General features: G+C 36.4%; 1 protein-coding gene across 8 annotated transcripts in view; it reads right to left on the reverse strand.

Annotated features, from left to right (window-relative positions):
* LOC122687327 overlaps positions 1–24,431 on the reverse strand; it is a 716,827-nt gene that overhangs the window by 335,175 nt on the left and 357,221 nt on the right. Inside the window, exon 4 of one of the 8 annotated variants that reach the window (XR_006339112.1) lies at positions 23,344–23,599. The exons of the other annotated variants lie outside the window; for them this stretch is intronic. The gene's annotated coding sequence lies outside the window, so the exon portion shown is untranslated. Of the gene's footprint in view, positions 1–23,343; positions 23,600–24,431 lie in introns of those variants that run through there. 8 annotated transcript variants of the gene reach the window in all.

The following is a 24,431-nucleotide window of genomic DNA, read 5'->3' on the forward strand; positions in this document are numbered from 1 at the left end:
GAAAGACATCATCACCTCTGAAACATTAATTTCCTTTCCAGGTATTACTAAACTAAATTCTGCTGTTAAAAATAGAATTTAGACATTATGTGGACATGTTTATTGAATTGTTAATTGTAATGTTGAAAACTGGAAATAAAAAATATATTCAGCAATTGGAGAATGATCAATGGCAATAGACCATTAAGTATTAGATTATACTATTATCTAACCAATAAAACAGAATTTCAATAATGTTCATGTAACAATGGTAGGTACAAAAGGATAATATACGGGACATTTTCCCCATTAAGTATAAAATACTTACTCATAAAATATTTGTAATAAATAAAATACAAAATTAACATTTTTCCTAAGTGATGAAATTATGGGTAGTTACATGTTTTAAAATTCCTCACAATGATTTTTCTCTTCTTTTATAGCTTCAATATTTGCATTTTAGTTATCTTTTGCCAGAAACAGGAAAAAACTTATTTACTGAAACATATTCTAAACAAAGAGGAGGGAATGATAACACACTCCAGTATTCTTGTCTGGTGAATCCACATGGACAGAGGAGCCTGGTTGGCTACAGTCCATGGGGTCGCAAAGAGTCAGACACAGCTGAGCAACTAAACACAGCACAAAGCATTCTAAAGGAAAAAAAAAACCAAAACTTATTAATAATACCCAAAACATTGTTAATTTCCTTCCCCGTTTTTCCTTCCTTTTTCTCCAAAACACTTCAAAATATAAGTTTCAAAGTAGATCTGACTAGTTACCAACAAACTTTATCACATCTCAAGTGAAACTGGTTACATGAATCAGAAACAATATAATATAATAATTTTTTAAATATACCTTTTTGATATTTGACATGAGTTATTGTTAACAGTTCATTCCTTAATCATCCTAAACTTTAAAATGCCAAACAAGTGCCATTAGAGATGAGTTATAATGTAACTAAAGATAAAAGAGTAAAGAATGATCCATACTTGGACCTGGGAACATTTAGTGCTATGAAGTTTCTACACTCTATTACAAGATATGGGGCACAATAGTGAAGTTAAGTAAGAAGAAGGAGTAATGCATCCATTTATGTCTTGTGGTTGCATTCAGTCATCAACTTTCATTTTTCAAGAAATCAATAGTGAAAGATTCAAAGGCAATGCATATTTTCTAAAAGTGAAAAGTCAAAGTCGCTCAGTCATGTTTAGCTCTTTTAGACCCCATGGACTGTTCATCTAATTCTTGAGGTCAGAATACTGGAGTGGGTAGCTTTTCCCTTCTCCAGGGGATCTTCCAAACGCAGGGATTGAACTCAGGTCTCCTGCATTATGGGCCGATTCTTTACCATCTGAACCACAAGGGAAGCCCAAGAATACTGGAGTGGGTAGCCTATTCCTTCTTCAGCAGATTTCCTGACTCCTGAACCAGAGTCTCCTGCATTGCAGGCAGATTCTTTACTAACTGAGCTCTCAGGGAAGCCCTTCATTAATGCATATTTACATCTATACAAGAACCAGGAGAAATGTAGGAGGACATGAGTGATTATTAACGATGAGTGAGAAAAAGCATTACCCTGAAACTTCACTGTGAATAGAATTGAGTCCTATGTTTAATACACACTGATCATATACTAGTCTTCCTTCTTCACAGAACGGATAGATGATTCGAGATTATCAAAACATAATATTGACTATATATTTTCAGAGACTGCACTTAATAACTGCTGCATATATGACAGGAAAACAAAAACAGCATGAATACCATAGGATAATAACTATTTGGAGACATTTTCCTTGGAAACTCCTGTACTTGAAAGTAGCAATTAATATTAACATGGTAAGAAATGAAAGCATAAGTCAGGACTTCTTAGTTGTAACAAAAGCAAATGGTCATTTAAAAAGTAATTTTAACTAAGGCCTAACTGTATATTTATTTTATAGCTATCTATTCATATTCATCATTATTTTCCCACAGGGAAAAACGGAATTCCTATTTTACTTTTATTTACTTATTTTTATTTTTTGGCCTTGTGGAATATGGGATCTTAATTCCCCAAGCAGGGATAGAATCTATGCCCTCTGCATCAGAAGTGCAGAGTCTTACCCACTCTGGGACCTCTAGGGGAGTTCTAAGAACTCCTACTTTATACAAGGTAACATAATGACACAGAAATTAATCAATAAAGTTATCTAAGCATGTGGAATTATGCATATTTTATATTAAAGAGTTTTAACAATCTATTAACTCTTATAGATTCATTGTAAGTTGGTTTGTTAAGATGATACTAACTGCATAACACTGAGATTCTTTAGTCTGAAGCTCCTATGGAATATATATCTAAATATCCATGGGATATTTCATCTATATCTAAATATCTCAACCAAGGTGGTATTGTGGGCTCAACTGCTCACTCATGTCCTACTCTTTGTGAAGCCATAGACAGTAGCTTGCCAGGTTCTGCCAGTCTCGTCTCTCCAAGGGATTTTCCAAGTGAGAATACTAGAGTGGGTTACCATTTCCTCCTCCAGGGGATGGATCTTTCTGACTCAGGGATCAAATCAGCATCTCTTGCATCTCCTGCTTTGGCAGGTGGATTATTTACCACTGAGCTACCTGGGAATCCCATTCAATGAGTATTTTAGCACTATTTGGATTGTAGGCTGAAAGAATTCAGATCCAGAGGATAATCCTGCGAAAGAGATGAAGAGGAACCAATCACAAAAGACCTAGAATCCCAAGTCAAGAAATATAGCTTCATTCTAAGTGTAACAGAGCTACTAACAGTTGTAAGATGATGAGAATTCCATTCGAGAAAGATCACTGTGTTGAAATATGGAGAGTAGATCAGGGAAGGCAAGGTTGAAAAGAAGACAGCTAAAAAAATGACTATTTTAATAATTCACTAGAAAGATGATGACCTAATGTGGAGGAGTAAAACTAATATATAAATAAATAGAAAAAAATTAAGGACCACTAGGAGTCCTACTCAATCAGCATTAGATATGGATTAGGACTTTGAAAAAGAGGTCAAGTATGTCATCTAGGCTTCAAATCTGGGCAACAACTGAGTTAGAAATAATAGGAGAAAAAGCAGGGAAGAGTGATGATTTCAAGTCTGGATACAGAGGTAATTCAAAACTTACGTAATGCAAGAAAAGGGAGAATTCATTACAAGTAGAAAGCAGAAATAGCATTTAAGCATTAAACCAGGTGTACAATGAGGAAAAACTTGAAGTCTGGGTCAACTTAAAATTATTATATTGCTATATACATAGTCCTTTCTTTTGAAGTTTTAATGATTCCAAATTAACTCTTTAATTCGACAGCTATAATTCAGCCTTTCATGAAATATGGAAATTAGTGGTTCCCAAAGTATCACCCAGAAACCACAGAGGGGCTGGGTGGAGGCGAGGTTAGCAATATTTTATTCAAATTTAACTCAGCGGGTAAAGAGTCGGCCTGCAATACAGGGGACCAAGGTTCAATGCCTGGGTTGGGAAGATCCCTGCAGAGAAGGAAATAACAACCTTACTCTAGTATTCTTGCCTGGAGAATTCCACAGACGGAGGAGCCTAGTGGGCTACAGTCCATGGGGTCACAAAGAGTCGGACATGACTGAGCGACTCACACTGAACACTTTGAAAATTAAACCTTGGAATGACTTTTAAATATTTTAACAATATGAATGCTTTCTCAAAGATGATACAGGCGTGCTTTCTTGGTGACAAACTAACAAAGTAACTGCACAATTCAACTCATTTAGTGCAGTTGTCGGAGGAAAATGCTGTCACCGTAACACGACATATGAATGCCTGGTAAATTAATTAGATGACTGCATATGCACAGGGTCTGTTTATGATATCAGACCGTCATTAACCTGTCTGCTGATATGGAATCATACAAGCAAAAATCCTTTGCTTCATCAAAATGTTAGGCAAGGCTCTGAGGCCTCTGCTTGGTGCTAGCCAACACGACGGTGTCTTGGCACAATCATCATCCAAGGTGAAAGGAGGATCTTACAGGGCAGATTTAGTGTTCAGTTGAAGATTTAAGAGTCTTTTATTCCTGATTTTTGAGAAGCCAAATATAGTGCATTGTTTCATTTTTTCTTCTTCTTTTTCTGACCAGCATGCATTTCCCTTCAATTGCTTTGAGTGACAAACCAGCCTCCCGTGCATTAGTCTGTCAGTCGTATCCAACTGTTTGTGATTCTGTGGACTGTAGCCCGCCAGGCTCCTCTGTCCATGGAATTCTCTAGGCAAGAACACTGGAGTGCATTGCCATTCCTTTCTTCAGGGGAGATCGAACCCAGATCTCCTGCATTGCAAGCAGATTCTTTACCAGCTGAGCTACCAGGGAAGCCCAAACTCCTAGACACAAAGAAATGCACATGTCCCAGATTTCCTCCTTTCCCCTGGAAATAACTGGTAGGAGAAAAGAGGGTAGCCAAAATATAAGTAGAGCTGATCAGAGTCTTTCTCTGTGATTGACAAGAATAAAGCCTAGCTACTGTAGAAGAGAATGAGGCCAACCCAGGAGGTAGAGCAGAGTTAGCAGAAATGAACAAAGAAGATTATAGATTGGGCAAGACCTGAGTCTCCAGGGCCATCTGACCTGAGTTCAGGTCTTCCTTTGAATGTATGAGTTACTACAGTAACTCTCCCAACTCAGGGGTCCAGTAACTCACCTTTCTTTAACTTAAGCTACTTTAAGTGAGATTTATCTCACAAAAGCTGAAAGAGTTCTGATTGGTATATCAAATAACTGCAATTTAGAATCTTCAGGCTGAACTGATACTAACCAACAACAAGCAGGCTTCCTTGGTGACTCAGCAGTAAAGAATCCACATGCCAATTCAGGAGACACAGGTTTGATCCACGGGCCGGGAAGATCCCCTGGAGAAGGACATGGCAACCCACTCCAGTACTCTTGCCTGGAGAATCCCATGGACAGAGGAACTTTGTAGGCTACAGTCCATGGGCTCATGGTCAGTCAGGACTGAGTGACTAAACAATGGCAAACAACAATCAACAGTTATTTATTGGTGTCCGACAAAATAATATAAAAAATCCAAAGCACTTTTCAGGTGCTTAGTTATTTAATCATCACAACAACACTGCAAAGAAAATGCTTATATTAAGCGCTTTTAAATAATTAAGGAAAAGTGAAAGTGAAGTTGCTCAGCCATGCCCAACTCTTTGGGACCCCATGAACAGTAGCCTGCACCAGGCTCCTCCACCCTTGGGATTTTCTAGGCAAGAGTACTGGAGTGGGTTGCCATTTCCTTCTCCAGGGAATCTTCCCAACCCAGGGATCGAACCCAGGTCTCCCGCATTGTAGACAGACGCTTTACCGTCTGAGCCACCAGGGAAGTAATTAAGGAAACTGAGACAGAAAGAGATTTTGTAATTCCCCAAGAGCCCATAACTAGTAAAAGGGAAATTTTGAATTTGAACTCAGAGCTTCTGATTGAAGTGTCCAGACTCTTAAACCTGACTGACTCTCTCTTGACGTGAATTGAGTTCTGATTCAGTCATCTAAAATTAAGTGCTTTCATCTCTCTGAGACTTAATTTTTTTCATCTCTAAAGAGGGATACTATTTCCTACTACAGACATTTTTGTAGAAATTGAAAGATATTAAGCTTAGGAAAGCATTTTGGAAACTGCCTAGCACTAGAAAACTGTCAGTTCATATTATAAAATTATAAACTATATTAAAGCTTTATCAGCTATGAATTGTGTAATTGAATTACTACAAAATTTAATGAACATGTTATAGTCAATAATGGCTCAGAAAAGTAGATACAAGAGTCAATTCATATGTCAGGAAGCCATTTTTAATCTAAAATAATTCAGGTGTATAAAATCTGCCTTTCTTCAATAATAATGACAAAGATGACTAAGATAAAATTAACTTATATTTCAATATTTTACATTTTCAAAATTATTTTACTTTGTTTCCCTCATTCAGCAGAAATTTTATTGTCTTGGGAAATGAAATATATTTACTTTTTCCCTGTCAATATCAATCTACTGCTACTGGGTAAGTTTTAGTAATAAGTATTCAAGTGACAAAGCTTCATGCATCTCACTATGAAGTCCTGAAAATGGTAAATATAAAACATTTATTCAAATATGCTTTTGAATGCCTTTCTTTTAACTCTCTTGAAGATTGATTAAGGTTTTAGAATTTCCCCATTTTACATACGTGTGCTAAGTCGCTTCAGTCACGTCCCACTCTTTGCAGCCTTATGGACTGTAGCTCTCCAGGCTGCTGTCCAGGGAATTCTCCAGGCAAGAATACAAAAGTGGGTTGCTCTGCCCTCCTCCAGGGGATCTTCCTGACACAGGGATTGAACCCATGTCTTCTGCATTGCAGGCAGAGACTTTATCATCTGAGCTAGCAGGGAAGCCCCATATTACATGTAGGTGAAATTAAAAGACAATATTCACTAGAAAGATCAAACTGTACAGTTGGTTCCAGTCTTTGTTGTTAATATAAAATAAAAATTCTATAAATATTCATCATGTATTTAATCATTTCTTCCTAAGTATAGCACTTTTAGCCAATCTTCATGCATTTTTGGTTTCAAATTGACATTTATTTTAGCATATATTAATACCTGACAACAGAACTATGCTGATTAATCTTAAAAGAAGCTAGTGGTTAATATTACTAAATATTATGATTTAGTTACAAATTCTAAATCTTATATTCACAACTAATATTTATACATGTCAAAATACCACTTAATTCTGTATAGTCCAATATGATTGAGAGAAAATTTGGAGTTGAAGGGAATTTTTCTTGGCCTGCATTATGTACTGAATAATTTACTCTAGCAATGGAATATTTTATGGAATTTATAAAAACTTTCTAATTTGATCACTACCCCTAATATTTACTTTATCTAAATCTTACAGATAATCAAGAGAACAGAATCAGGAAATTGCAGATTGTGAGCAAAGAATGTATATACACAAGAAACAGAACAATAAAAACAAAGTTATGAAATTAATGTATATGTTATGAAGTTACAGTGATAAATTTGATCTTCATATAAGCCCCCAGTGATTGTAAAATAGTTTACCTAAGCCAATTCCTTATTGCCAACAACATTTCTCAGAAATAACTCCTTTTCACATTTATATAAGTCACAGAGGACTCTTTTATGAGAAAACATAATCAGGCAAAAAAATGTTACATAAAATGGAAAAAAGTTATCATTTGTTTTTTAGTAGTGTGTTAATGAGCCACAGCAGAGCAATTCTCTTATCACAGCTTAAAATTAAACAGATACAAGTCTAGCTGCTGATTTATACTTTCCTTCCAGGAAATAAAAAAAAATTTTGACTTTTTATACATATGCAATATTATTTTTAAGTTCATTCATATTCATATGACTTGGATTGCAATTTGAAGTCTGGAAGATTTGATTTCACTAAACATATTTGCCTCAATCAAAATGTCTGTATATACATGCATATTTCAAAACCAGTATCCATTTCTTTTAAGATTTTCAATGTTGCATTAAGTATAATGGCAAGGAAAATGTCCATAGGATCTAAAATCTTGTGAAGAGGTTTATTGAAAAAGTTGGCCTTGGTAGGGACTGAAGTCCAAAATAAACCAACTCTTTTTTAGCCAATGTCTTCCATTCATGCTCCTCTGAATATACACATTCTCTTCCTGGGAAAAAAAAAGTCTTGGGAAGAGCCACAGATGTTGTAGACAATTTCCTGCATTAAAAATTAAAGTGCATTCACATACTTTCATCCCTTCTATCTGGGTTTGACTCAGATTCAGAAATTGCTGTGGTAGAGAAAGAGGGAAGGGTATATATAGTTCCTTCTTTCCACAGTTCACACCTTGAGTCCCTTTTTCCCAATCACTAGACTGGCCCATGATTAAAGGAGAGAAGTGGAAGAGAACTTAACATGCACAGAATATCTTTTTTTAAGTTAGTACGGTTGTAACTTGTGTGCGCCATCTCTCACAGGTTGCTTTCCTGAGTTTTTGTGGTCAGTGATTGCCCTTTTAAAGAGGGAACGGTCAGGTTCCTTTCTCTGATGTCCACTCTAAGAGTCTAAAACATTTCTTTAGAATCTGGTGGGCCATCATACAAGGTAAATTTCTAAAAATTATAATGTGTTGCTTTGTTAAGTAGAGAGGTCTCAGTATTAGAAATATTCAAATATAATTTCAAAGATTATTTGCCTTTATGTAAAAGATTCAATGATATTGAAGGCTTTTAAGTCCAAGCTGCTCTGCAAACTACACAGAAAAAGAGTGGAAAGATGAGTGAATTGGATGATAGCTAAAATTCTGATTCTGTTTGCATTCAAAAGTAAGACGGTGCTATGGACTTCCCCGGTGGCTCAGATGGTAAAGAATCTGCCTGCAGTGCAGGAGACCCGGGTTTTTCCCCTGGATCTGGAAGATCACCTGGAGAAGGAAACGGCAACCCACTCCAGTATTTTTGTCTGGAAAATTCCATGGATGGAGGAGCTTGACAGGCTGTATGGCCCATGGGGTCTCAAAGAGTGACTTCACTTTCTAGAAGACTGTTATTGGAGAAGGAAATGGCAACCTACTCCAGTATTCCTGCCTGGAAAATCCCATGGATGCAGGAGCCTGGTGGGCTACAATCCACGGAGTCACAGAGAGTCAGGCATGATTTAGAGACTAAATGAAAAGACTATTATAATTTAGAATACGGCAGAGATGAGAGGAAAAGGCAATCAATATTTATTAAAGTTCTACTCTATCACTGACAGTGATGGTTTTTTAGCATGTCCTCATTTGGTATTTTTGCAGTCTGGTAATACAGCATTTTTATTCATCTTGAGGAAACTGAGGCTCAAGAAGTTGAACTACTTGAGTGTCTATAGTGGTTAGTGGCAGTACTAGAATTGGCTCTGTCCATTCATAACTAGTCTTACACTAAAATTGATGTTATTTTCACCAAAACAGTCTCCAAACTCAAAATTTCCTAACTCCATGGAAATAATATTTTTACCACCAAACTATCTAAAACTAAAGGTCATGATAATACTACTGTGTAACTATCCAATATTTAATGAAACTATTAGCCAGAGTAAAATTCCAAAATGGATTTAGCAACATTCAAGAAAATGTTTAAAGAAGAAATGTTAAAGAAGATTTCTTCAGAGGTGTTTTCTCTTATTAGGAAAATCTAATAGTTTCTTTAAACACATAATACATGATTCTACGTTTAAGTTTTCAACATCAAGCACCTGGAACTGAATTAGCTGATATTAAAGCCACAGTGATAGACCACTAGTGAAGACAAAATAACATGTGAAGGGCCTGGGGACAGATTGCTGAATCAGAGGACAGACTGATGAATTAATCATGTGATACTGAAGGAAGAAGTAGAATGCAAGAAAATTTTCAATTGTGCAGCATTGCTATTCTATGTTCTTTTGAAAATGTATAACTAAATAAATGAACTCAAACAAATGTCAACAAGATGGTGAGAGCTTGAATGATCCAAGAGTCTTCTATAATATAATAGAGGAATTCATTTAAAATGCAAATTAAAATATAAAGTTCCAAATTACCCAAATAGATAATACCTTTCTAATCTTGTAGAACTAAAATCTACCTTTGAGCTTCAAACTCTTGACACCAGCTTGAACCCATTGGACATATATGAAGTGATATCCAATGATGCCTCTAGGCATCAAAAAGGAGGCATCATTATAAGCATTGCAACTAACAGGGAGGAAGCACAGACCCACCTACCAGCAGACAACTGAATTAAAGATTTACTAAGCACTGAAGCACTGACCTGCTCACCAGAGCAAGACCAAGTTTTCTCCACAGCCAATCCCTCCCATCAGGAATCTTGTACAAGCCTCTTACCTCATCCATCAGAGGGCAGGCAGAAAAAGCAAGATCTATAATACCACAGCTTCCAGAACAAAATCACCATCACAGGAAGCTAACCAAAATGGCAACATGGCTTACAACGTGCAACTCAATGAAGTCTTGTGTGAATCAATAAAGCCAAGAGTCATGTCATGAAGGGCCACCCAAAATGGACAGGTCATGGTGGAGAGTTCTGACAAAAGGTGGTCCACTGGAGAAGATAATGGAAAACCACTCCAGTATTCTTCCCTTGAGAATCCCATGAGCACTATGAAAAGGCAAAAAGATATGATACTGGAAGATGAGCCCCCCAGGTCAATATATATCCAATATGCTACTGGTGAAGAGCAGAGAAATAGCTCCAGAAGAATGAAGAGGCTGGGTCAAAGTGAAAATGACACTGAATTGCGGATGTGTCTGCTCAAGTATGACCTAAATCAAATCCCTTATGATTATTCAGTGGAAGAGAGAACTAGATTCAAGGGATTAGATCTGGTAGACAGAGTGTGTGAAGAACTATGGACAGAGAAGTTCATAACATTGTCCAGGAGGCGGTAATCAAAACCATCCCAAAGAAAAAGAAATGCAAGAAGGCGACACGGTTGTCTGGGTAGGCCTGACAAATAGCTGAGAAAAGAAGAGAAGCAAAAGGCAAAGGAGAAAGGGATAGATATGTCCAGCTGAATGGAGAGTTTCAGAGAATAGCAAGGGGAGATAAGAGAGCCTTCTTCAGTGAATAATGCAAAGAAATAGAGGAAAACAATAGAATGGGAAATTAACTAGAGATCTCTTCAAGAAAATCAGAGGTACCAAGGGAACATTTCATGCAAAGATGGGCTCAATAAAGGACAGAAGCAGCAAGGACCTAACAGAAACATAAGAGATTAAGAAGAGGTGGTAAGAATACACAGAAGAACTCTACAAATAAGGTCTTGATGACCTGGATAACCACAAATGGTGTGGTCACTCACCTAGAGCCAGACATCCTGGAATGTGAAGTCAAGTGGGCCTTAGGAAGCATTATTACAAACAAAGCTAGTGGAGGTGATGGAATTCCAGTTGAGCTATTTATTCAATATGCCAGCAAATTTGGAAACCTCAGCAGTGGCCACAAGACTGGAAAACGCCAGTTTTCATTCCAATCCCAAAGAAGGGCAATGCCAAAGAATGTTCAAACGACCATACAACTGCTCTCATTTCACATGATAGCAAGGTAATGCTCAAAATCCTTCAAACTAGGCTTCAACAATATGTGAACCAAGAACTTCCAGATGTACAAGCTGGGTTTAAAAAAGTCAGAGGAACAAGAAATCAAATTGTCAACATCCATTGCAGCATAGAAAAGCACCTTAGTACTAAATATTTTTCAGGTTCCTAAAAATCCACACAAAAACATTGTTTGACCTTTGTATTAAACAGTAAGTATCCTAGCAAAAGTTATGAAGGCCAACAAGTTATGGTTGAGTAGTAAAATATTGGTAATATTCTGTATATTTGTAAAATTAAGCACCAATTATCTGCAGATGGCATGCCTTTAGTGCAATTCTAACTGCAAGGTTTTAATAGTTATGAGATATTTCTCACAGTGTTAATCAAAATCATTTTTTGAATGATATATTGACAAGCTAAATTTATTCCTCCTCTATGTATATCAAAATTTATTAAATAAGAAAAAGCATATGCATCTCATGAAAGTTCTAGCTGATGTCTACATTTTCAAATGGAATCAAACACAGTAATTATATAATCCAAATTTATAATTTTCAAGTTAATCATACACTAAGAAAAAAATCTTATACTCCTTAATAGTCATTTTATTTCTGAGATACAAATTAGCTTTTAAATACATCATCTTTGTGATCCCGTGGACTGTAGCCTACCAGGCTTCTCTGTCCATGGGATTTCCCTGGCAAGAATACTGGAGTGAGTTGTCATTTCCTCCTCCAGGGGAATCTTCCTGATCCAGAGATCAAATCCATGTCTCCTGTGCCTCCTGCATTACAGGCAGCTTTTTAACATTTGAGTTATCAAGGAAGCCCCTGTTACCACACTGATAGACTACTCAAGATATTGGTATGTGATCATCTAGCTATAATACAAAACAGGAAGTTTTTCTTGAGAGTTAAAATTTTACATATGAAACGAGTGAGATGAAGATATACTTTGATCATAGATGACAAGACCCATTAGTAAAAACGTGGAGAAAAAATTTGTTTTTGGTAATTATTGTTTATTACTGTTATTTATGTAAGCTGAAAATCTTCAAAGTGTAAAAGCCAGTCTTATGACTGCCAGATTGTCTGAAAATCAGAAGTTTAAGACATACACTGTCTAAAGCAACACTGTCCAACAGAACTCTCTGGAATGATGGAAATATTTTATAATTTTTCACACAACTGGAACAGTCAAAAGCCTCATTTAGTTATTAAACATTTGAAATGTGTAGAATACAACTGAGAAGCTGAATTAGACATTATATTTAACTTTAATCAAGTTCAAGTTGAAAAGTCACATTAGACTAGCATGAAAGTGTGGGTTATAAAGCTCTCTGCTCATGTTCCTCTGCTTCGATATCTCTAGTATTTCCAAGAAAGTATGGTTTACGAGAGGAGAAATGTGATAACTCCAGAATAGCACACCACAGTTCCAGATAACTCTGACATGGCTCAAGATAACCACAGGAAAATACATGGCAATCAGTCCTAGGAAGGACCAAAATAAAGAAGAACTTAATTTATTTGAGTGCTCTAAACACACTTCCCTGCCCACGCCACGTCTCCTCTCCCCAAACAAAATAAAACAAAAATATGTCAGACTCTTCAAAACCTCGTGGCCTGAACCTCCTGAGCAATTTCAGGATCAATGCACTGGGAATGCCTTTCCTTTCTGCTCACACGGGCTTCCCCCGTGGCTCAGATGGTAAAGAACCCGCCTGCAACACAGGAGACCCGGGCTTGATGACTGGTACTTGTCTTCTTTTCACTTCCACCTGCATAGTTGGGAGGTCTGATTCTATCTTTATTGAAATTCTTGGATTTGTTCTTCCATGAAAACAGATGGACACTGTCCTTTTCTCCAGATGGACACTGTCAACTTTTACCTTTGAATCCTAAGTCAATGAATTCTGATGTTGGGCATCCTTTTTTATTTTTTGCTTTTTAAATATCCTCTCCTTGCCAATCTTATCTACTTTCACAGCATTCACTGTTAACTCTACGCATGTGTGTCTCCCTAATCTTAACTCCCACTCCTGCTCAATCATGAGTCTAGTCCAGGATTTCTCGCTAACAGTCACAGCATTTCACCCTGAATGCCTCAGCACCAGTTCCAATTCAAGACATCTCAAATTGAACCTTTCCTGCTTCCAAAAATAATAATAGCAAGAAAAAACCTTTCTTAGTCTCTGCTCTATTTCACTAATGATTCCAGTCAGCCATGATCAAAATTCTTATCTTTGACTCATTCTTTCCATGCTTAAAGTCTGAAGTATCAAAGTGGTTAAAATCAAAGAACTCAGATTCACAAGAGAGCAGGGCTGGACTTTAGCCCCTGGCTCCTCCATTTACTGCCTGCATAACTTAAGTATATGAACTAAATGGTTCAAACTTTAATTTTTTAATCACAAAAATGGAACTACTACTACTAACACCAATACCAGTTCTAAGTACTTTCCATCTCTTAACACATTTAGTCTTTACAACAACTCTATGAGATTGATACTGTCATTATTTATTTTCTATGAGAGAACTGAAACATAGAGAGTTAAATGCATTACCAAAAGCCACAACAGTAAGTGGCTGGGATTCAATCCTAGACATTCTGGCTCCAAGACTGTAACCACCATACACACTGTCTTCCTGACAACAACAACTTATCTCAAAGTGTTGTGAGGATAAAATTAGATCAAAACGAGGAAACACTTATCAATATCAGCTGCTAATATCCTCATAAATCTCTAGACCAAAGTCAGAGGTACCCTTTCTTCTATATGACTTCCTGTAGCATTTATTCTTGATCCGTATGACTTGTATACTGACTTGTACTATATCACTTGACAGTCATGTCTTATTACATCATATAAACTGTTTGAAGCTGAGGATAAAAAATATCCCATGACTTATAAACATTAGTAGAATTTAATGTCAATGTATGTCACTTTCTTTTTTTTTTTTTATTATTATTTTTTTTTCCAGTGGGTTTTGTCATACATTGATATGAATCAGCCATGGATTTACATGTATTCCCAATCCCGATCCCCCCTCCCACCTCCCTCTCCACCCGATTCCTCTGGGTCTTCCCAGTGCACCAGGCCCGAGCACTTGTCTCATGCAGCCAACCTGGGCTGGTGATCTGTTTCACCATAGATAGTATACATGTTGTTCTTTTGAAATATCCCACCCTCACATTCTCCCACAGAGTTCAAAAGTCTGTTCTGTATTTCTGTGTCTCTTTTTCTGTTTTGCATATAGGGTTATCGTTACCATCTTTCTAAATTCCATATATATGTGTTAGTATGCTGTAATGTTCTTTATCTTTCTGGCTTACTTCACTCTGTATAATGGGCTCCAGTTTCATCCATCTCATTAGGACTGATTCAAATGAATTCTTTTTAATGGCTGAGTAATATTCCATGGTGTATATGTACCACAGCTTCCTTATCCATTCATCTGCTGATGGGCATCTAGGTTGCTTCCATGTCCTGGCTATTATAAACAGTGCTGCGATGAACATTGGGGTACACGTGGGGTGCACGTGTCTCTTTCAGATCTGGTTTACTCAGTGTGTATGCCCAGAAGTGGTATTGCTGGGTCATATGGCAGTTCTATTTCCAGTTTTTTAAGAAATCTCCACACTGTTTTCCATAGCGGCTGTACTAGTTTGCATTCCCACCAACAGTATCAGAGGGTTCCCTTTTCTCCACACCCTCTCCAGCATCTATTGCTTGTAGACTTTTGGATAGCAGCCATCCTGACTGGCGTGTAATGGTACCTCATTGTGGTTTTGATTTGCATTTCTCTAATAATGAGTGATGTGGAGCATCTTTTCATGTGTTTGTTAGCCATCTGTATGTCTTCTTTGAAGAAATGTCTGTTTAGTTCTTTGGCCCATTTTTTGATTGGGTCATTTATTTTTCTGGAATTGAGCTGCAGGAGTTGCTTGTATATTTTTGAGATTAATCCTTTGTCTGTTTCTTCCTTTGCTATTATTTTCTCCCAATCTGAGGGCTGTCTTTTCACCTTACTTATAGTTTCCTTTGTAGTGCAAAAGCTTTTAAGTTTCATTAGGGATGAACATAGATGCAAAAATCCTTAACAAAATTCTAGCAAACAGAATCCAACAACATATAAAAAAAATCATACACCATGACCAAGTGGGCTTTATCCCAGGAATGCAAGGATTCTTTAATATCCGCAAATCAATCAATGTAATACACCACATTAACAAATTGAAAAATAAAAACCATATGATTATCTCAATAGATGCAGAGAAAGCCTTTGACAAAATTCAACACTCATTTATGATTAAAACTCTCCAAAAAGCAGGAATAGAAGGAACATACCTCAACATAATAAAAGCTATATATGACAAACCCACAGCAAGCATCACCCTCAATGGTGAAAAATTGAAGGCATTTCCCCTGAAATCAGGAACAAGACAAGGGTGCCCACTCTCACCACTACTATTCAACATAGTTTTGGAAGTTCTGGCCACAGCAATCAGAGCAGAAAAAGAAGTAAAAGGAATCCAGATAGGAAAAGAAGAAGTGAAACTCTCACTGTTTGCAGATGACATGATCCTCTATATAGAAAACCCTAAAGACTCTACCAGGAAATTACTAGAGCTAATCAATGAATATAGTAAAGTTGCAGGATATAAAATTAACACACAGAAATCCCTTGCATTCCTATATACTAACAATGAAAAAACAGAAAGAGAAATTAAGGAAACAATACCATTCACCATTGCAACAAAAAGAATAAAATACTTAGGAGTATATCTACCTAAAGAAACAAAAGACCTATACATAGAAAACTATAAAACACTGATGAAAGAAATCAAAGAGGACACAAACAGATGGAGAAACATACCGTGTTCATGGATTGGAAGAATCAATATTGTCAAAATGGCTATTCTACCCAAAGCAATCTATAGATTCAATGCAATCCCTATCAAGCTACCAACGGTATTTTTCACAGAACTAGACCAAAGAATTTCACAATTTGTATGGAAATACAAAAAACCTCGAATAGCCAAAGTAATCTTGAAAAAGAAGAATGGAACTGGAGGAATCAACCTGCCTGACTTCAGACTCTACTACAAAGCCACAGTCATCAAGACAGTGTGGTACTGGCACAAAGACAGAAATATAGACCAATGGAACAGAATAGAAAGCCCAGAGATAAATCCACGAACCTATGGACACCTTATCTTTGACAAAGGAGGCAAGGATATACAATGGAAAAAAGACAACCTCTTTAACAAGTGGTGCTGGGAAAACTGGTCAACCACTTGCAAAAGAATGAAACTAGAACACTTTCTAACACCATACACAAAAATAAACTCAAAATGGATTAAAGATCTAAATGTAAGACCAGAAACTATAAAACTCCTAGAGGAGAACATAGGCAAAACACTCTCCGACATAAATCACAGCAAGATCCTCTATGACCCACCTCCCAGAATATTGGAAATAAAAGCAAAACTAAACAAATGGGATCTAATGAAACTTAAAAGCTTTTGCACTACAAAAGAAACTATAAGTAAGGTGAAAAGACAGCCCTCAGATTGGGAGAAAATAATAGCAAATGAAGAAACAGACAAAGGATTAATCTCAAAAATATACAAGCAACTCCTGCAGCTCAATTCCAGAAAAATAAATGACCCAATCAAAAAATGGGCCAGAGAACTAAACAGACATTTCTCCAAAGAAGACATACAGATGGCTAACAAACACATGAAAAGGTGCTCAACATCACTCATTATTAGAGAAATGCAAATCAAAACCACAATGAGGTACCATTACACACCAGTCAGGATGGCTGCTATCCAAAAGTCTACAAGCAATAAATGCTGGAGAGGCTGTGGAGAAAAGGGAACCCTCTTACACTGTTGGTGGGAATGCAAACTAGTACAGCCACTATGGAAAACAGTGTGGAGATTCCTTAAAAAACTGGAAATAGAACTGCCATATGACCCAGCAATACCACTTCTGGGCATACACACTGAGGAAACCAGATCTGAAAGAGACACATGCACCCCAATGTTCATCGCAGCACTGTTTATAATAGCCAGGACATGGAAGCAACCTAGATGCCCATCAGCAGATGAATGGATAAGGAAGCTGTGGTACATATACACCATGGAATTTTACTCAGCCGTCAAAAAGAATTCATTTGAACCAGTCCTAATGAGATGGATGAAACTGGAGCCCCTTATACAGAGTGAAGTAAGCCAGAAAGATAAAGAACATTACAGCATACTAACACATATATATGGAATTTAGAAAGATGGTAACGATAACCCTATATGCAAAACAGAAAAAGAGACACAGAAATACAGAACAGACTTTTGAACTCTGTGGGAGAAGGTGAGGGTGGGATGTTTCAAAAGAACAGCATGTATACTATCTATGGTGAAACAGATCACCAGCCCAGGTGGGATGCATGAGACAAGTGCTCTGGCCTGGTGCACTGGGAAGACCCAGAGGAATCGGGTGGAGAGGGAGATGGGAGGGGGGATCGGGATGGGGAATAAGTGTAAATCTATGGCTGATTCATATCAATGTATGACAAAACCCACTGAAATGTTGTGAAGTAATTAGCCTCCAACTAATAAAAAAATTAAAAAAAAAAATTAACACACAGAAATCCCTTGCATTCCTATATACTAACAATGAAAAAACAGAAAGAGAAATTAAGGAAACAATACCATTCACCATTGCAACAAAAAGAATAAAATACTTAGGAGTATATCTACCTGAAGAAACAAAGGACCTATACATAGAAAACTATAAAACACTGATGAAAGAAATCAAAGAGGACACAAACAGATGGAGAAACATACCGTGTTCATGGATTGGAAGAATCAATATTGTCAAAATGGCTATTCTACCCAAAGCAGTCTATAGATTCAATGTATGTCACTTTAAAATTTCTTTTTATGACTCTTATCCATTTCATAGTTCCTTAGATCCTAGTCTTAATTATTGTCAAATTTATGGAAGTGTTGCTTACTTTGACAATTTATGCTTCTCCAGTGTTTTGATCCCTTTCCCTGAGCTCATCCTTTTCCTTACCTGCATCAGCTACATAGATGGTTGATACAGCTGCTTTAAATGTATTCTAAATTTCACAGGCAGTTTTTGTTCAATTTTTAGTTAACTATACAGCTTTCTTAGGCAACCCACTTTTGCTGGTCTCTTGATTTGTTACCTAAAACAAGTTTGCTATACACATGTAGGTTTTTTTACACCATCTATCTAGAAAATATAGCACTCTAAAAGCAAGTTAAGTCATTTGGGTTTTGCACAGGTCTTTTTAGAGAGCAAAGGGGCCATTTATTTGGTGGGAATAATACACTTTAAAGTGGCATATTAACAAAACAACAGCCATGCCCTCTATACACCAACACTTTAAAAATCTAACCCTGTGTGTGCGTGTGTGCTAAGCTGCTTCAGTCACGCCCAACCCTTTATGACCCCATGGACTGTAGCCCGCCAGGCTCCTCTGACCATGTGACTCTTCAGGCAAGAATACTGGAGTGAATTGCCGTGTTCTCCTCCAGGGAATCTTCCCGACCCAGGGATTGAACCCGCATCTCTTATGTCTCCTGCATTGGTAGGAGGGTTCCTTATCAACAGCACTAACTGAGAAGCCCTCTAATCCTATAAAGAAGTACAAAAATAAAATATAATAAATTTTATACAATAAAAATGGTCTTTAAACCATCATTCACTAGCATGTGTATTAACACAGCAATTCAGTTGTACAATGTTCCCACATAAAACCAAACCAATCTGTTTCTAAAGTGAAATAATGCTGATGATCATAATTTTACCCGAGAGCACTGACCAAACAAACATGGATAATTTTAGAAGGAGCCATGATAGTGATTATCTGCCTGCACTTCCACAAAGCAAAATGTTGCTAAGTAGAAATAAAAGAAAGTCTACTGAAATTTAGGCAATTAGAATAGGAAGATAGGCAATGAATGAACTGCCTAAACAAATTTGTATGAGGAAAATATATATGCATAGAAAAAATTTTAAAAGGAGATTATAAAAAATTTGTGTAAGCATGGTTATGTCTCTCCATGGTACACTGAAAGAGGTTTGCAGTTCAGTTTTTGCTACCAGCTTTATTACTGATACTCTTTATTATTTAGAAATAAGAATTATTCTATCTGAATTTCTACAGAAATATAGAATATTTGCCCCTTAGGAATGTCAGAACTGAGGATGCCAAAGAAAAATAGGACTATCAATTGATTTAAACCTATGTCCAAGAATTTCTGATGGAAGAAACTGTAAGTTTTGAATTAAAGTATTCTTTGTCACCACTGTTCACTTGAGTAAACTCATGGAGTAAGAATCCAATATGATGAAAACACAGGATGTCCTATACTCGATCCACACCTAACTCTTCGATGTGCAACATGGCATGAAGGAAGGGACTGGATTTGAAATCTGTGTCATTGCATTGTGACTTCATCAATCACAATCTCTGTTTTAGGGTTTTTAAAAATTGTGTCACAGGAATTTTGGATGGGTTGATGTGAAGGTGAAATGAAGCCATATATAAAAGTGTTTAGTGAACTGAAAATGCTTGTATAGACTCCTTTGGTTTTATGATGATGGTGATGATTATTATTCTTTCTCTGGTAGTACTAGGGGGGCAGAAGGAAGCCCCCTAGCATTTGCCCTTATTTCTAATCTATTTTATTTTATGACTTCATACTCCACATATTTATAGTACAGTGTTTACTTGAACTTTTTGTTATTTATATCAAATTTATAACTCTACATCTTGAAAGCTCCAGCAACAACAATCACGATAGAGAAAAATTAATAATAACCACCCATCACTGAGAGCTTGCTCTGTATTTAAGAGGATGATAGGTGCTTTTAATTCTCCTTGTAATCCCCACAATGGCCAGTTTTATAAAGAGGATATCAGGACTCTGAGTGCTAATTAACATTGCCTGAGGGGACACATAGATGCTTACTTACCTTACTTTCAACATTTCTTTTTGTGTGTGATTATATTCACTATAATTCTTTATTGTATCAGACTCAGTAACTCACCAAACCACTTTCTTTAAAAAAATTTAAGATGTGACAAACTTAAATTCCCACTCAAATAAGGAGTACAGGTATGACAACAGACTAATCATATTTCTTTTTTTGATTAATTGTATGATTCCTAAAGTATTTCATATACAGTATAATGCCTGGGAATTTATTAGCCTTTTCTTGATTTTTTTATTGTACTAAAAGAAACATAATTTCATAAAATTTGTCATTTTAAGTATACAGTTCAGTGGCATTAAGTACATTCACATTGTTGTACAACCATCACATAGCCTGTATATCTCCAGGCCTTTTTCATAGTCCCAAACTGAAACTCTAACCAATAAACAGTAACTCCCCACTTCCTCATTCCTCCAGCCATTAGTAACCACCATTTTACTTTCTGTCTTTATTTGTATATTTGACTACCTTAGATACCTCAAACAATCTGAATCATACAATATCTGTCCTTCTGTGTTTGGCTTATTTCACCTAGCCTATGAAATAAGGAGGCTGAGCTCCAAAGAATTGATGCTTTCCAATTGTGGTGCTGGAGAAGACACTTAAAAGTCCCTTGGACTGCCAAGAGATCAAACCAGTCAATCCTAAAGGAAATTAACCCTAAATAGTCATTGGAAGGACCATTGCTGAAGATTCTTCAAGCAAGAATACTGCAGTGGGTTGCCATGCCCTCCAGGGGATCTTCCCAACCCAAGGATTGAACCCAGGTCTCCCGCATTGCAGATGGATTCTTTCTTGGTCTGATCCACCAGGGAAGCCCATGAATCCTAGAATGGGTAACTTATCCCTTCTGCAGGGGATCTTCCTGACCCAGGATCATCCTTGCTACATGTCATCCATAATACATATCAGAGTTTTATTCCTTTCTAAGTCTATTCCAGTATATGCATAAATACATGTTTTTCCAGACATTCATCAATGAATGTTCGGGCTGTTTCCACTTTTAGCTATTGTGAATAACACTGCTGTAAACATAGACAAACAAATACCTGTTCAAATTCCTGCTTTCAATTCTTTTGTGTATGTATGCAGAATATGTTGTTTATTTACTTATTTGCTACAACAGAACATTGGTTTTGCATCTTCATGGGACAGAATTCAGTAATTCCCTGATCTCTTTATATAACATCCACTTGAATTTCATCATCCAATAAATATCATCTAATGATTTAATCCTTTAAGTGTATTAGATGGCTCACCCTGAATAAATTACACTGGCTTCAATTCTTCATGCCACTGTCTTTGCAGCTTAGAACATTAGTCTTCAAACTCCATGGTAATAGAAAATACTTTCATTTTAAAACTGGTTTATAATTCATCTTTTGTATACATTAAAAGGTTGAAAATATTTCAAATTTTCAAATTCTAGAGAAAGGAGAAATTTTCAGAAAGAAAATAAAATACGTTCTCTCCCATTTAATAGCATTTATAAATCAATACTTATTAGCATCAATTTAAGTTAATAATATCTTGCTCTGACAGTTCAAAAGTTTATTTACTTCTTTACATGCTTCTCTGTGGTTTACCAATAGTATTTTATAAAAGCCAAAATAAACAAACTTCAGGCAATCATAAAACCTGAGGGTTGGAATTAGGAAATCTCTACTCATATAAGCAGTGACATTAAACTTGTTCAAAAGAAAGTAGAACTGTTTTTCATCTAAATGGATGAAAGTTACTATCCTTTTACCCAATCACAATGCTAAAATCTTATTTTTGGGATAAAACTTTATAAATATGAATTATTTATCACATATTGATATAACTCAGCATACAACTAAGGAGTCTAACATCTTATTAAATCATGTAAAATATTTACAGCATAAGAAAAACATGACTGAGAATTCAGATACATAAAATATGTTTTTCTCTAATAATTTAGAAAATAATAGGCATCATCATAGCCTATTTTCTACACAATAGATTTATAATGATTAAATTTAAATATTAAATCTTTGTCTTTTTAATGTCCTCACACTTTATGCATTCATGCTTCATGATGTGAATTTGATGCTGAATAAAAATGCATTATCCGATAAGTAAACTATGGTACATCCAGCCAATAGATTATTATTCAGTGCTAAAAAGAAATCATAATCAAGTCATGAAAAAAATGGAAGAAACTTAGATGTATATTTGTAAGATGTATATGTAAGAGGCCCATCTAAAAAGGCCACATACTGTATGACTCCAACTGCATATATGACATTCTGGAGAAGGCAAAACTATGCAGAAAGGAAAGAGATCAGTGATTGCTGGGAGTTAAGAGACAGGGAGGACTGAATATGTGGATTTTCAGAGGATTTTTAGAGCAGTGAAATGATTCTGCGTGATACCATAATGGTGGATTAATGTCATCATATGTTTGTCCAAACCCACAGAATGCACAGCACTACCAGCAGACACTAATATAAACTATGGGCTTTGTTTTTTTTAATGATGTGACAATGTAGGCTTCACAACAAATGTACCACTCTGATGGAGGTACTGGAAACGAGGGAGGCTATACACACGTGAAGGCAGGAGGCATATGGGAAAATTCTATACCTTCCTTTCATTTTTCTGTGAATCTAAACTGGTCTAAAAATAAATGCATTACCTTTCATTCTAGACTTCATTTCAGGTAATACAAAGAGACCAAAGTAAATAATCCCAATGTTTCTTTATCTAGAGCAATTCTTTTTGTTTCCCATAACCAACGGGATTTTTTTACAGAATAATTCACAAATTTCATATTTATGTTATCCTTGGATGAAACCTAAAGGTGACACCTTTTACAAATTTATATAAGGTTTCCTTTATAGAAGTCTCAAAATTCTCTTTTTCATTGTATGAAACTTTTTAAGGTGTGAATACAATCAAACGTCCATAAATATACTCTGCGATACAGTGACACTAACATTTATTGGCTACTAGGTGCTAGATACTATGTTAAATAATTTACACATTTTGTTTTTTTGTGTTTTTTTAATTGAAGAATCCACCTGCCATGCAGGAAACCTGGGTTCGATCCCTGGGTTGGGAAGATCCCCTGGAGGAGGGCATGGCAGTCTACTCTTATCTGCTTTTTAATATGTTATCTAGGTTGGTCATAACTTTCCTTCCAAGGAGTAAGCATCTTTTAATTTTATGGCTGCAATACTTCCCCTTGCTATATAGTAAATCCTTGTTGCTAATCTTGCTATATACACAACAGACTCACAGACATAGAAAAGTAGTTTATTGTTACCAAAGGATGGGAGGGGTAATATATGACTAACAGATACAAACTACTATACATAAAATAGATAAGCAACATTTATTTTTAACTATATAAAACTGTGGGGTCTTCCAGGTGGTTCAGTGGCAAAGAAACTGCCTGCCAACGCAGGAAATGCTGATTCGATCCCCAGGTCAGGAAAGTCACCTGGAGGAGGAAATATTCTTGCTTAGAAAATTCCATGAACAGAGGAGCCTGACAAGCTACAGTCCATGGGGTCGCGAAGAGTCTGACATGACTAAGCACCTGAGAATGCACACATGCATGCATGCATAAAAAATTCTGGATTTTGTCTTTAATCTATAAAAAGGGCAATATCCTACAGCTCATGATGAGATTATTTTTAACTCATTTATTCCTTATGAGAAACATGGGATGCTAGTATGACTGCTTTTTATTTTACATATCCATTGAGTCAGTGATGCCATCCAATCATCTTATCCTCTGTCACCCCCTTCTCCTCCTGCCTTCAATCTTTCCCAGCATCAGGGTCTTTTCCAATGAGTTGGTTCTTCACATTGAGTGACCAAAATACTGGAGCTTTAGCTTCACAATTAATCCTTCCAAAGAATATTTAGGGTTGATTTCCTTTAGGACTGACTGGTTTGATCTCCTTGCAGTCCAAGGGACTCTCAAAAGTCTACTCCAACACCACAGTTCAAACACATCAATTCTTCAGCTCTCAGCTTTCTTATTTGCCTTGAAGTGATGGGACTGGATGCCATGATCTTCATTTTGTGAATGTTTAGTTTTAAGCCAGCTTTTTCACTCTCTTTTTTCATTTTCATCAAGAGGCTCTTTAGCTCCTCTTTGCTTTCTGCCATAAGGGTGGTGTCATCTGCAAATATGAGGTTATTGATACTTCTCCTAGCAATCTTGATTCCAGTTTGTTCTTCATCCACCCCGGCATTTCAAATGATGTACTCTGCACATAAGTTAAATAACCAAGGTGACAGTATACAGATTTGATGTACTCCTT

The sequence above is a fragment of the Cervus elaphus genome, chromosome 31 (assembly GCF_910594005.1).
Source record: "Cervus elaphus chromosome 31, mCerEla1.1, whole genome shotgun sequence".
In the NCBI taxonomy this organism is placed as follows: domain Eukaryota; kingdom Metazoa; phylum Chordata; class Mammalia; order Artiodactyla; family Cervidae; genus Cervus; species Cervus elaphus.